The 15,453-nt window shown below is 43.1% G+C and overlaps 3 non-coding genes and 1 pseudogene across 3 annotated transcripts; 2 read left to right on the top strand and 2 right to left on the bottom strand.

The window, feature by feature from the left end:
• LOC132383846 (uncharacterized) overlaps positions 1-15,453 on the bottom strand; it is a 212,306-nt pseudogene that overhangs the window by 143,176 nt on the left and 53,677 nt on the right.
• On the top strand, positions 826-897 carry trnam-cau (transfer RNA methionine (anticodon CAU)). The gene has a single exon. It is a non-coding gene; the product is annotated as a tRNA-Met (tRNA).
• trnan-guu (transfer RNA asparagine (anticodon GUU)) lies at positions 1,015-1,088 on the top strand. The gene has a single exon. It is a non-coding gene; the product is annotated as a tRNA-Asn (tRNA).
• trnag-ccc (transfer RNA glycine (anticodon CCC)) lies at positions 2,743-2,814 on the bottom strand. Its single transcript has one exon. It is a non-coding gene; the product is annotated as a tRNA-Gly (tRNA).

Genomic DNA, 15,453 nt, shown 5'->3' on the forward strand with positions numbered 1-15,453 from the left:
GGAGCTCAATTTCTGAAGTCTTCTGGCCATCATTCGATCCCCTCCGAACTCCTCGACTCGCAGCTCAGGACCCTCCGAAGTGGTCAACCAAGCACTTCTAGCTTCATCCCCCCTCCTCGGAGTATCTCCGGGCCTCGGAACCCCGCTTCGATTCCGTTCTCGCCCAGTTTACAGCATTGCGTCCTCTCTCTCGACCCCCTCGCGCCGATCTGCCCAAAAGCCCGTCAACAAAAGCTTACAGACTCAGAAGAAAGAACATTAATCGCCATTTGGTTTACAAAGGAATACAATTGTTATCAGTAAATTAGCATTCCTGCTAGTTAACAAAATAAAGAAGCCCTTTTGATTACATGCACAGTAACAAAGAAAAAGGAAGAAATCCCCTTTACAGAAGTTAATGGCACCTGGGGTGAAAACGTCGTTATTTATTTTTAAAAAAGCCGACCAGAGAGATGAATTGTCCGTCTGAATATTTAAATGATGTAAAATGCATTTCAGTGGCGAAATATCGGGAACGAGGTGCAAGACAGATAGAGCATAAACGGCAGATAGATAATAACTGGGTGAGTCAGAGAGTAGGGAAGGCGGAGAGAACGAGAAAGAGAAAGAGTAGAAACAAGGAATCATCAAAAGAAACTGAAGAACGTGAGTATGAAACGGGAAAAAGACGGAATGGACCCAGACATATACAGACACAGACATGTACAGACACAGGCACAGACCCAGACCTTGTATGTACAGATTCAGACACAGACATAAACGGATGCATACATACACATTAAAAAGCGCAGCATTCACAGTTCAACAATTGATTACACTTTCTGTAGCAGAGTGGCGCAGCGGAAGCGTGCTGGGCCCATAACCCAGAGGTCGATGGATCGAAACCATCCTCTGCTATATTCTCTGTTGGCGGCAGCTGGTATTCATCTTTGTTTTTTAAAACACTATACACCTATAACAAAAAATTGCATTTCAATTGGAATTTATCATTTATTCGTACTCTTTTAAATAGTTGTCTCTGTGGCGCAATCGGTCAGCGCGTTCGGCTGTTAACCGAAAGGTTGGTGATTCGAGCCCACCCAGGGACGCTAGTGATCCATTGGTTCTATTTTCTCACATAGAAGAGAAAATTGTGCAGCAGCATCTGTGGAATAAAGTACACAGTCGGTTTTTCAGGCCGAAACACTTCTTCAGGATCACGAAGCAGCCTGGGTGCTGAGTTCCTCCAGCATTTTGTGTATGTTGCTTGGATTTCCAGCATCTGCACGTATTCCCGTCTGTGATTCGACTGTTACACTGCGAAGTCACTTGAGTGGAATTGAATTCAATGGACTTTATTAATTACGTCCTTCACATGCATGAAGAGTAAACATTTTACGTTACGTCTCCGTCTAAATGTGCAATGTACAACATAGCAATATGTAATAAATAGTATGTACAACAGGACCGTCAATATAACATAGAAATACGATTGTATCAGCGTGAATTAGTCGGTCTGATGGCCTGGTGGAAGACGCTGTCCCGGAGCCTGTTGGTCCTGGCTTTTATGCTGCTGTACTTTTTCCCGGATGGTAACAGTTTGAGATTGGGGTGACGCGGGTCCCCAACGATCCTTCAGGCCTTATTTTACACCTGTCTCTGTAAATGTCCTGAATACTGTGAAGATCACATCAACAGACACGCTGGGCTGTCCGCACCGCTCCTTGCGGATTCCTACGATTGAGGGAATTACAGTTCCCATCCAGGGCAGTGATGCATCCATACAGGATGGTCCCCTGTAGAAAGTCTTTACGATTTGGGGATCCGTGTTAAATTTCTTCAACCGTCTGTGGTGAAAGAGACGCTGTTGTGCCCTTTTCACCACGCAGCCGGTGTGTACAGACCTCGTGAGATCCTCGCTGATGTCTGTACCGAGTAACTGAAAGCCGTTCACCCTCTCAACACAGATCCATTGAAGTCAATAGGGGATGCCTACTCTGAAGAAGTGTGAATCTGCCCATCGATGAGAGTTCAGTGAAACCCTCTCTCACTGCTCCCCCTCTGTGATCTCAGCTCTTTTTTTCAGCTGGGTACCTCTGCGCTGTCCGGAGGCCGGCGCTCCCGACTGCTGCCGCAACGGGCTCAGTGGGATTTGAATCTGTTCTACGTGTTTCGGTCACATATACCGAAATACAGTTAAACGCTTCTCATCCTCACTGTTCATAGAGATCAAATCATTACACAGTGTATTGGGAGAGCACAAGGTGAAGCAATAACAAAATGCAGAATCAAGTGTAACAGCGACAGGGAAAGCACGGTGTAGGTAAATAATAAGGTGCAGCTTCATACCGAGGTGGATTGTGAGGTCAAGCGTCCGTCCTATCCAACGGGAAACCATTCAATAGACACAGCAGTGAGACTGAAACTATCCCTGAGACTGTGAATTGTGCTTTCAGGCTTTTGTACCTTCTGCCAGATGAACGAGGGGAACGAGAGAATATCCGGGTCGCGTTGTGTCTTTGATCACGATTCTGCCTGTTCGATTTGACCAGAAAGTGTGCGTTTCCTCGAGCCGATTCCTTGGAACTAACGGACTTCCCGGGTCTAATGTTGTGTTTTTCATTCAGTTTGGGGTCCTGGCTCATCCAACATGAGGGATCACCACCATCGTACATGAGGGATCCATCTGATCCATTGGAGTGAATTTCATTCACAGCAAATTGCCCGTGAATTCTGCGTTCATAGTTCTAAAAGTGTACGACCTGCGATGGCCGGGAATCGAACCCGAGTCAACTGCTTGGGAAGCAGCTATGCTCACCACTATACCACCATCGCACCCCGATACAAACAAGATTCGGTAACTGAATGTTCTCTTGTGCTATAAGATTTTGTCACTCGAATATCATTTTCTGAGCTGTTTTCTGAAGGATCATTCCTCTCTCCGTTGCAGTTCCTATTCTGATCACTGGATATCGCGACATTCCGACAGACCGGAGAAACACAGCACCTGGGATCCGAGTAAAGGGAGAATCGACCCGAGAGATTCGAAGGGCTGCAAATGGTTTTCTGCTTCACGTTTCAGGAAGGGGGAAACAACTGCTGATTATAAATGTCCGTTTAAACAACACGCAGTTGGATGCTAATGGGAACCCTTCCTTTGGCCAGTCCTTGAACTCAGTAAATGACTGAATTGCTGATGAATGCTGAGACTCCTCCAGTCACACAGTGAGGAGGGGATGAGTAAAAAGCGCCAGCTCTACACTCAACGGACAAACATCAGAGTGACTTTATGAACTCTCCTGAACCCTGACATCCGTATGAGATTCCACACTCTTGTTTATGCCTCGTTAGTTCAATCCCCGCCTGTCACGCAGGAGACCGGGGTGAAATTTACCGATGAGGAGACAATTTTCCTGCTTCAAATGAAACCGGTATGAGAAGATGGGACAATCTAGTGTGCAAATAGCCCGGAACTGGAGAGTTTCCCGAGAACAAGAACGTTCTGTTCAGCGTTTTTTTTTCAGTCATCCCTCATCGTGACTGTATCTCAACGCTGTTCGGCGTTACACTCGGTGACCGAATCCTTCACTCCGAAACATTAAACAGGGGCTGTTGCTGTGAGATATGAACTCCCGCACTTTCCCAGCACTCCTGCCGACGCTCTCAGTTTGTCAGGGTGACTGTGTGGAGAAGACAGAAGGGAACAGCTGAAACACTTTGGAGAGAACGATACCATGCGGACGTGTTTACCGCCGGGTTTAAAGCCACGCAGCCCCTGCTGCACACAGGACCCTCCGAACAGACGCTTACAAAGTGCACTGGAGGAATGTACGCTTAAATTTTGTGACGATTTTACAACACGGGTTGCGTGGCTCCGCCCCTAGACCTGATTCATAGGAGAACACATGAAGAGGGTTCGAGTTGCTGACAGTGGAGGTTGATGATGCTGGTTGTGAATGCGTGGGAATGTTGGGAAATAAGGTATGTTCAGTTGGGGGGGGGGGGGGCGAGTGTCTAGTAAAGGAACCGGAACTAAAGAGTCTGGTGAGTGCGGGTGAAGGTTGGAATGAAGTTGAATCTAGATCTGGAAAACGGAAGAAAGTTGCATAATCTGGGAATGATTTCAACTGATCGAGAGGAAGGGCTGGATATTTTGAAAAAAAAAGAAATTCAACTTCAAGGTACAGTATTGTTTAAAGTTGACCCGGAACAACCTTCTTTTATCAATCCCATTAAATTAACTGAAATGAAACATGGCAGCCCCTTCTTTCTTTGTTCTTTTTAAAGTTTAGTTTTTCTTCGTCTGGGTTTTTTCTTCCCTTTTTATAAATATATTTTTTTCATGGTTATTTACTGAGAGATTGGGAGGCTAAACACTATTTGCTATTTTAAGTATGTGTTTTTGCATGTCAACCTTTATTAATGTAATCCTGATCTCTGTGTACCATTATCAATATCGATAACCTTATTAATTTGAAATGCAATATAAGGATTGAAAAAGAAAGGAAGAGGAGGTGATGTGCTAATCGTGACTCAAGATAAGAAAGTGTGAGAAGGCATTGTATTTGAATGCTTTATTTGGGTAAAAGTAAGATAGAATCTATGTTGCCTCATGAAAATAGAGATATTAGGGGTGTTACAACCGGTGTTCTGGTGGAGATTTCGATAGAGGAGATGAAATCTTTAAATCTCATTTACTGGGAGGCAAGGTAGAGAAGGTAAAGAGATTGCAAGTTGATAGAAATGGAGAAAGGATGGAGTGTTTAACTGCATTGATATATTGGTTGTAATGGACAAGCTTATATTCCACCTCTGCTTCGATGTTACCAATGTCAGAGTTTTAGGCATATTGTGGCAGTATATCATGGGAAACTAAGTTGTAGAGAGTGTAGTGGGAACATAAGTATGAAGAAAGTGAAGCTGGAAAGTTTAATTATTGTAATTGCGAGGAGAACATAGTGCAGTTTATAAGGATGTGAGGTGCTTAAGAAGGCAGCTGGTTGATAAGGTTATAGTAAAGTGTGTCTTATGCAGATGCCTTGCGAAAAATTAAACCAAATGTTGATCAAGTATTACCAGTTGGAAAACAGAATGTGAAATCAGTGACTATATGTCGCATTACTAAAGTTCCATTACTAAACATATTTTACTTGTTGATACACTGAAGCATGTGATGTTTATAAAGCCTGTGGTGATTTGTACTGCCCAGTTATCGTTCAGAGAAAATTAAAGTTATTGTGAAAGCTGCTGAAAAGCGTCTATTCATAACTGGCGTCATGTGGGAAACTGTAAATGATGCTTTAATAGGTGGTGTATCTCTACTTCAGTCTCCTTCTGCGGATAAATAATGGGATTAAGAATATTGCAGTGGAATGCGAGAAGTCTGATTGTCAAGACATTAAGACATTTATATCGGATTTATCAATTTCACCCAATATCATATCTATTCAGGAAACCTGACTGTTACCACGTTTATGTTTCCCTTTGCAGGATTATGTTGTAATTAGATGTGTTAGGTTAATCGGTAGAGGGGGTGGTGTTGCAAGTTTAATAAGGAAAGGGATCGGACATAGAGTTCTGGATGTAAATAAAGTGTGAGGCAATTGTAGTAGATGTATTTGATTCAAAAGTTAGGGGTTTTAAATTGGTAAATCTCTTGTGGGAAGCTTTTCTTTGATTTGTTTGAATGTATATGTAGAGACAGAGGGTGAAAGGTCTCAAGCTATCCATTCGAAGTCGGTTGCTGTGGCTTTATTGTGTTCACTTTCCAGAAGTGGCTGCGTGACCCTGGCTTCACTAGAAGAGAGATCAAGTCAACCAGTAGTGCTGTCACTGAGGCAGCAGAGAAAGGATAATCATGGGAGTGGACCAAGTACGTCCGGAGTGGCAGATAATCGGACAGTGTATCCATCTTTTGCAAACCCTCCAGTAGTTGCATAGACACCTGAAGAGTAGACGATCTGTTGGATCGAAGGGACCAACAATTCTGAGAGACAGCTGCCAAGTATTTAAGCTTACGAGCTGGAGGTGGTGCTTTAGAACTGCCGGCCCGCCACCTCGAGGGAATCTTGATCATAAGCGGGCTGAAACTCCTGAGGAGAGGTGGCAGATCAACTGATGATCCCACTGGTGACAGCACAGGTCCCTTAACATTTTAATCCAAGTGTATTGGATTTGTGCACATAGTTCACTGTGGGGCCATTCATGGAATGGTTTGTTGGTAGAGGAATTTTTAGATATTTCTAATCTTTGTGCCTTAATGATAGGAGGGCTATGAGATTTAATGTTTATAATAGGCTGAAAACTGCTGTAGATTTAACTCCAGTTTCAAGCATTCTGGCTGGAGTGAGTGATGTCATAGGTGATGAAACATTGGGGAGTGATCATTATCCTATATTTTTAAGCTTGTGTTTGGAGTTATATAGGGGACCAGAATCTGCTTTTGTGAGTTGGAATTTTGGTAAAGCAAATTGGGAGAGTTTTTATGTTATGAATGTCGGTCAGGGCTGAACATCGAAGATTATATGGATTTCTGCATATATGTCATATTATTCATCAAACTGCTGTGTAAGTGTCTCCTGTTAAAATGGCATCGGTAAGATGAATACAGTACCATGGAGGATGGAGGAGTGTGCAGAGGCAATTAGGGAGAGACATAAGGTGGTTGCGAGAGTTGGGAATTATCACTCTCCAAGTGATCTTATTAAGTATGAAAGGCCACAGGCTGTGGTGAGGAAATTGTTGAAGGATTTGAAAGAGGTTTACTGGAGGTCATTTTGTGATAGTGTTGACATGATATTAAACTTAGAGATGTTTGGGGAACAATTAAGAAAATTGGGGGGGGGGTGTTATTAACTCATAGAGTTAACATTCCAGTATTGATCTAGAGAAGGCTGAGCACTGGCTTAGTAATTTTCTGCAATTCATAATCAATATAATTTAATTTTAAGAGCCTAAATGATGTAAGGATGAGGTTTTAAGTTAATACGCTGATGTATTGGAAGCCATCTTTAGCAGTGATAGTGATGTAAAGGTTTTTTTTGTGCGAATTTAAGAAAGGTTTTGATAGTACAGGTCAGACGGCTCCAGGAAAGGGTGATATATGTTATTGTATGTTTCAGCAGATGGCTTACAACTCTTGAGATAATATTACCATTTTTGGATCATATTTGGAGCTTAGGCCAACTTGGTTCCTCAGAGAAAATGGTCCAAAACCTGGAAAGGCCCATAGGATCCTTCTAGTTATAGCCCAATATCATTAGGGTAAACTTATGGAACATATGGTAATAGAACGATTGAATTTTATTTTGGGAGAGAGAGGTGATATAGCATTTTATCAGTGCGGATTTTAAAAGAGCTGAATGACATTATGTTTGGAAGATGATATTAGGAAAGCACAGGTAAATAAGGAAGTTGCAAAATGCAGTATTTTGATGTTGAAAAATCATATGATATGTTATGAGAGGAATAAATTATGGAAATTTGGAGTGAGAGGAAGGATGTACATTTTTCCAAAGTTTTTTTATGTATGTTCCAGGCAGGTCAGGGTGGTTAAGGTATATTTGGGCTTCTATGTGCTGGAGAATGAGATTGTAGTCCTTATTGTTTAATATTCTGACTACTGATACTTTCTCTGAGAGGGAGGGGGGGATATCAATTTTTGCAGATGAATGGATCTTAATGGATTAGAGGTAGAAAATTCAGTTTAATTGTAAATGGAATGTGATTCGTGATTAATAATGTTGAACAGCGGGTGAATACATGCAGTTTTAAGCTTTCAGTAGCTAAAATATATTATGTGTTTTACAAAGAGGATTAATACATCTCTTTATTTATCCATATCATCCTCAATATTAATTGATTTGAAATTTTCTGGTCAAACTCTTGACTAAGTGTCAGTGGTACGATTTTGTGGCATGTGGCTGGTTAATGAGCCGACATGGAAGCAACATGTAAAATACCGATCCCTGTAAAATAATTGCTAAATGTAAAGGAGCACTGTATACCCTTGGGTGTCTGTGTACGTATTCTTGGGGCCCTACTGGCCCATCACCGTGACTCTGAGGGGGAAGTGATGCTACAGAAATCCACCGAGCTGCTCATCCACAAACTTCCCTTCCAGCATCTGGTGCAGAAGATCACGCAAGACTTCAAAACCGATCCACGCTTCCAGACCTCAGCCATCAAAGGCCTGCAGGAGGCCAGCGAGGCTTATCTGGTGAGGCTCTTTGCACCATCCACACCAAGCCAGTCACCCCTGTGCCCAAAGACATTCAGATGACCCACTGCATCTGCCAGAAGCTAGCCTAAGCCTGGCCTCAGCACCAAACACAACAAAAGGCTCATTTAAGAGCCACTGATATGGCAGATGAAAGGGTTGTCACTTCCTGCTCATTACACTATTGCAGAGATGACACATATTATCCCCCTGACCTCTCCCTGTCGGGGCTTTGGGATTGTTTAATGGGGAATCCCAGCTCTCACACAAACTGACCTACTTGTTTTGCTCTCAGTCTATTTCACCACCACATCGATGTCACCCTTTAGCCTAAGACCACCCTCCACACAGCAATAACTCCACCCATCTCACACTCAGTGTGAACTTACTGCTCACGGTCCCTACATCCACTCCCAAATCACTCAGCCATATCACAAACAGCAAAGGTCCCAGTACAGATCAAAGTGAAACAGCACGTCACCAGCTCTGATCACAAAACCGCACTCTGCCATCACTCTGTTTCCTATTGCAAAGACAGTTCTGGATCCAATTTCCTAAATAGCCAGACTGAGGACCAAATGAACCGTATCAATAAACTTCAATGTGACGGCAGACCTGGGTGAGGATGGTCAGGAAAAATAAACTAGACTGCGTCTGCAGAGAAACCAAATTGAGTAACTCCTTCATTCCAAGTAGGAGAAAAATAAGCAAATAGAAAAGAATTACAATAAAAGCTGCAGATTCTGTAGTCTGAAGCAAAAGCAGAAAACAGGAAACACCAAACCTGTCAGATCACCACCTGTACCAGGAAAATATTTGGATCTGTAACAAAGCAGGAAATTATTGCAAACCTACTAAACTTCAAACCGTCAGGCAAACTCAACAGGGTTTGGTGAAAGTGATTGCACGTTTAACAAGTACAATCGAGTGGTTGGAGCAGTAACACCAACTGTGGATAAAGGGACCCAGGGACACACTGATCTGAGATGTCCAGGACACGTTTGATAAGCCGCTCCATCACAGGGGGTTGGGGAAAATGAGTGCAGACTGTGTTAAACTTGCTGATGACAAACAGAGATGGGAAATGATTTGTGAAGAGCAGTGAGGAGTATTACAAAGGGTGATGTGATTGGACCCAGGTCTGGCAGCTGGGATATTGTGGGGGAGGGAGGATGTGAACTTGTACAGTGTGACAGGAAAAATAACTAATACAGAACATTCTCTAATTGTTCAAAGGCAACAGGGTCTGGTGGTGCAGAGGGAACTTGGAGACCTGGTGCATCATTCACAAAAGTCCATTCGCAGCCTCAGACGGAATTCGGAATGTGGACTGAATGTATATGATGAAGGGGCTTCGGCCTGAAACGTTAACTCTGTATCTCTATCCACGGGCACTGCCTGACATGCTGTGTGTTTCCAGCTGTCTCTGTGTTTTACTGGAATGTCAGAATTCCCATCTTTGAGTCAATCATTGTTCCAGATTAACATTATTAAGTTTTAGGAGATTTCAGCAGAAATTTAGAGAGTTTGTCAGGTATCCAGAGTATTAGGTGTAAACTTTACAGACTGATCAGTACCAACACTGTGCGTCTGAAGGTTTATCCAAGCGCTGTGTTTCTGTTCTGTTGCGGATAAACCATTCGAAGTTGGTGGTTGAGGGAGAGTGAACGTGGAGCTGGACGACGAGAGGCCGCTTTCAGCTCTGTCTGTCATACTGACTGTCTCCTCCCCTCCTCGCCTCTCTCTGCGCGATTTTCGGGAAGGTCGGGACACTGTGTATAAAAGGAGACAGCAGCAGTTGGTCTCTGGAGACAGACTGTCTGGTGATATCTTTCTATAAACCTACTGACTCTCACAGCTATCTTGACTACCGCTCTTCCCACCCTGTCTACTGTACAAATGTCATCCTTTTATTCGTCGCCACCACATCTGTTCCCAGGATGAGGCTTTCCTTGCCAGAATAACAGTGATGACTTACTTCTTCAAAGAACAAGGTTTCCCTTCCTCTCTCATTACTGCTGCTTTCACCCTCAGCTATCCCCCCATTTTCCAGACATTTGCCCTTGCCCCATCTTCTCATTGCCATAACAGGTTTACAGTTCCCCTTGCCCTTACGTACCACCTCACGAGTGTTCGTATTCAGCACAACATTCTACATGAAGTCCACCATCTTCAAAGGGATTCCAGCACTAAACACATCCTTCCACCCACCCCACTCTCCACTTTCAGCCGGGATCACTCACTCCGTAGTTCCCTGGGTCATTCTTGTGAACTGCTCTGGACCATCTTTCCTTGGATAAAGAGTCCAGCATTGCTCACAGTACTCCTTGCGGATGGACAAACGTCAGCATGGACAAATGGGCCCCCATTTTTCAGATGTTTGTGGAAAAAATAACTAATTTTCATTCTTATATTTTGCTGATTTTCATGTAATCGTCTTCTCAGATGTTAACAACATCTGCTCCACAATCACCATCAGCACTGGTGCACCACAAGGCTGTGAGCTTTGTCCACTACTCTACTCACTTTATACCAGCGATTGTGTGGCTAAATACAACTCCAATACCATATTTACGTTTGCCGATGACATCACAGTTGTTGGATGAATCAAAGGTGGTGACACATTTGCCCTCAGGAGGGAGATGGACGATCTGGTTGAATGATGCCACAATGACAACCTCTCACTCAATATCAGCAAAACCGAGGAGCTGATCACTGACGACAGGTGGAGGAAACCGGAGATCCATGAGACAGTCATCATCAGGGACTGGAGGTGGATGGAGTCAGTAACATTAAATTTCTCAGCATTATCATTTCAGAGGGTCTGTCCTGGGACTAGCAGTAAGTGCCATTATAAAGAAGGCAGCGACTCTACCTGCGTATAGTCAGCATGACACCTAAAACTTTGACATATATCGATGCACAGTGGAGAGAAACCTGATTGGATTTATCATGGCCTGATATGGAAACACGATGATCAGGAACAGAAAGGAAAGGTCTACAAGTACTTTGTGGAGATGTCAGGGGCGAGTTTTTTACACAGAGCATGGTGAGTGCGTGGAATGGGCTGCTGGCAAAGGTGGTGGAGGCGGATACCATAGATTCTTTTAAGGGACTCCTGGATAGGTATGTGAGGCTTAGAAAAATAGAGGGCTATGGATAACAACAGTTAATTTTTAAAACAAATTTTCAAAAATAAAGTACAGGTTTGGCACAGCATCATGGGCCGAAGGGCCTGTATTGTGCTGTAGCGTTTCAATGTTTCTAACTAGTGGATGCATCCCAGTTCATCACAGGCAAAGCCCTCCCCATCATTCAGTACACTTACAAGATGCACTTCTACAAGTAAACTGCATCCATCATCAACAACATCCTTCATCCACCTCATGCTCCCTTCTCACAGCTGCCATCAGGAAGGATGCACAGAAGCCTTAGGTCCCACACCACCAGCTTCAGGAAGAGTTTTTACCCTCCAGCAGTCATGGTCTTGAAATGACATAGGTTCCTTCACTGAACTGATTCCACAATTTGCAGACTCACTTTCAAGTATTCTACAACTGAATGTCACAGTAAAATTTATTTTTTATTTGCATGATCTGTCTTTTGCACATTAGTTGTCTGTCAGTCTTTGCTGTTTATAGTTTTCATAAGTTCCGTTGTATTCATTTTCCTGTAAATAGCTGAAAAAAGTGAATCTGAAAGTAGTACCCTTTTGTGCCAGAGGTCCCAACACACTACACCTCTACTGAACTACAATAAGGAATGCCTATTGTTTGCTCCCAACACTGCATTTTGCTAAGTCAGATAATTTAACTGTACTTGTCCTACCTGCAAACAGACAGATCTTACAGAGCAAGACTCCAGAGATCAAGCTTGTCTGAGTGACATAATAACGACAACCTCTCACTCAGTGTCAGTAAGACCAAGGGACAGATTGCAGACTTCAGGAGAGGGAAACCAGACATCCATGAGCCAGTAATCATTGGACAATGAGAAGTGAAGAGAGTCAATAACTTTAACTTGAAGGGTGTCTCTGTCAGAGGATCTGTCCTGAACCCATCATATAAATATTATTGTGAAGAAAGCACGACTGCACTTTTACTTTCACAGGGCTCTCAGAGATCCAGCACGTCATCGAAAACTTTGCCAAACTTCTATAAATGTGTGGTGGAAAGTGCGCTGACTGGCTGCAGCATGGCCTGGTATAGGATCATCAATGCCTTTGAGTGGAAAATCGTACAAAAGGTAGTGGATTCAGCTCAGGTACATCACGGGTTAAACATTCATAACAACTGAGCACATTTACATGAAACATAGCCGTAGAAAAGCAACATCCATCATCAAAGATCCTCACCATCCAGACAATGCTCTTTTCTCACTGCTACCATCAAGTAGAAGGTACAGGTACCTCACGACTTGCACCACCAGGTTCAAGAACAGTTACCACCCCTCAAACATCAGGGACCTGAAGAAAAGGGGACAGCGGCGTTCATGCAAGGACTCATTTAGGGGCTCTGTTATATTGTTATTTCATGCTCATTACTTATTGCTATTTATTTTTCTGCATTTGCACTGTTTGTTTACAGTTTATAGTTCCTCATATTTACAGTTCACAGTTACTATTCTATAGATTCACAACAAATGCCTGCAGCAAATGAATTTCAGGGTTGAATCTGGTGACGTGCATGCACTATGAGAATACAATTTACTTTGAACTTTGCACTACATGGTGAAATATGCGCACTGTTATAACAACTGGGAAATGACCCTCGTCAGGGGTCAGATCTCTCAGTGGGAGAGCATTTTGGAAATAGGGATCATAATTCTATCTCCTTTACAATAGCATTGGAGAGAGATAGGAACAGACAAGTTCGAAAAGCATTTACTTGGAGTAAGTGGGAATTATGAGGCTATCAGGCAGGAAATTGGAAGCTTAAATTGGAAAGTTATGTTCTCAGGGAAAAGTACTGATGAAATGTGGCAAATGTTCAGGGAATAATTGTGCGGAGTTCTGGATAGGTACGTTCCAATTAGACAGGGAAGTTATGGTAGGGTACAGGAACCGTGGTGTACAAAGGCTGTAATAAATCTAGTCAAGAAGAAAAGAAAAGCTTACAAAAGGTTCAGAGAACAAGGCAATATTAGAGATCTAGAAGATTGTAAGGCTATCAGGAAGGAGCTTCGAAGGGAAATTAGGAGAGCCCCAAGGGGCCATGAGAAGGCCTTGGTAGACAGGATTAAAGAAAGCCCCAAGGACTTCTACAAGTATGTGAAGATCAAGAGGATAAGATATGAAAGTGTAGGACCTATCAAGTGTAACAGTGGGAAAGTGTGTATGGAACCAATGGAAATAGTGGAGGTACTTTAATGAATAATTTACTTCAGTATTCACTCTGGAAAAATATCTTGGTGATTGTAGTGATGATGTGAAGCAGCTGAAAAGCAAGGACATGTAGATGTTAAGAAAGAGAATGTGCTGGAGATTTTGGAAATCATCAATTTGTTTAAGTCACCTGGACAAGATGAGATGTAACCCAGGGTACAGTAGGGGTCAAGGGAGGAGATTGCTGAGCTGCTGGCAATGACCTTCACAGCATCAATGTGGACGGGATAGATTCTGGCGGATTAGAGGGCTGCAGATGTTGTTCTTTTATTCAAGAAATGGAGTAGATATAGCCCAGGAATTTATAGACCAGTGAGTCTTATCTCAGTGTTTGTAATTTGATGGAGAAGATCTCAAGGGTCAGGATTTATGAACATTTGGAAAGGTATCATATTTAGGAGTAGTCGTAGTCAGTATGGCTTGGTCAAGGGCAGGTCGTGCTTATGGTCCTGATTGAATTTTTTGAGGATGTGATTAAACACATTGTTGAAGGAAGAGCAGTAGATATAGGGTACAAGGATTTCTATGGCTTCCACATCCTTCCTGTAGTGAGGAAACCAGAACTGAGCAAGGAATTTGATAAGGTACACCATGCAAGGCTTATTGAGAAAGTAAGGAGGCATGGGATTCAAGGGGACATTGCTTTATGGATCGAGAACTGGCTCCCCCACAGAAGGCAAAGAGTGGTTGTAGTCTGGTCATATTTCGCATGTGGCTCAGTGACCAGTGGTGTGTCTCAGGGATCTGTTCTGGGACTTTTACTCTTTGTGATTTTTATAAATGACCTGGATGAGGAAGTGGAGAGATGGGTTAATAAGCTTTCTGATGACACAAAGGTTGGAGTTGTTGTGGATAGTCTGGAGGGCTGTCAGAGGTTACAAAGGGGCATTGATAGGATGCAAAACTGGTCTGAGAAGTGGCAGATGGAGCTCAACCCAGATAAGTGTGAAGTGGTTAATTTTGGTAGCTCAAATATGATGGTAGAATATAGTATTAATGTTAGGAATCTAGGCAGTGTGGAGGATCTGATGTATCTTGGGAACCGAGTCCATAGGACACTCAAAGCAGCCGGGTAGGTTGACTCTGTGGCTAAGAAGGCATACGGTGTATTGGCCTTCATCAACCATGGAATTGAATTAAGGAGCCGAGAGGTAATGCTGCAGCTGTACAGGAACCTGGTCAGACTCTATTTGGAGTACCGTGCTCAGTTCTGGTTTCCTCACGTACAGGAAGGATGTGGAAGCCATAGAAAGGGTGTCAGGGACTTTTCTCCTTGGAGCGATAGAGGATGAGCGGTAACCTAATAGAGGTGTATAAGATGATGAGAGGCCTTGATTGTGTGGATATTCAGAGGTGTTTTCCCAGGGCTAAATTGGTTGCCACGAGGACACAGGTTTAATCTGCTGGGGAGTAGGTACAGAGGAGATGTCAGGGGTAAGTTTTTACTCAGAGTGTGGTAAGTGAGTGGAATGGGCTGCTGGCAACCATGTTGGAGGCGGATACGCTAGGGTATTTTAAGCGACTTTTGGATAAGTACATGAAGCTTAGTAAAATAGAGGGCTATGGGTAAGCCTACTAATTTCTAAGGTAGGGACATGTTCGGCACAAATTTGTGGGCCAAAGTGCTTGTATTGTGCTGTAGGTTTTCTATGTTTCTATTAACTTACTTTAGGTTAAAATTTTGGCTTTGACAATATTTTTCCGTAGCTTTCTTTTCTCAGCAAGGGGTCAGTGGTCTAGTTACAATGTTTTATGACGTTATGACGTAGGTAGAAAGAGTGAGGAGGTCCTGAAGAATGAGCATAGAGAGCTTGGCAAGAAGTCAAAAAGCAGGGCCACAAGGGTGGTAATCTTAGGATTCCTACCTGTGCCA

The sequence above is a fragment of the Hypanus sabinus genome, chromosome 31, assembly GCF_030144855.1.
Source record: "Hypanus sabinus isolate sHypSab1 chromosome 31, sHypSab1.hap1, whole genome shotgun sequence".
NCBI classification, from domain to species: domain Eukaryota; kingdom Metazoa; phylum Chordata; class Chondrichthyes; order Myliobatiformes; family Dasyatidae; genus Hypanus; species Hypanus sabinus.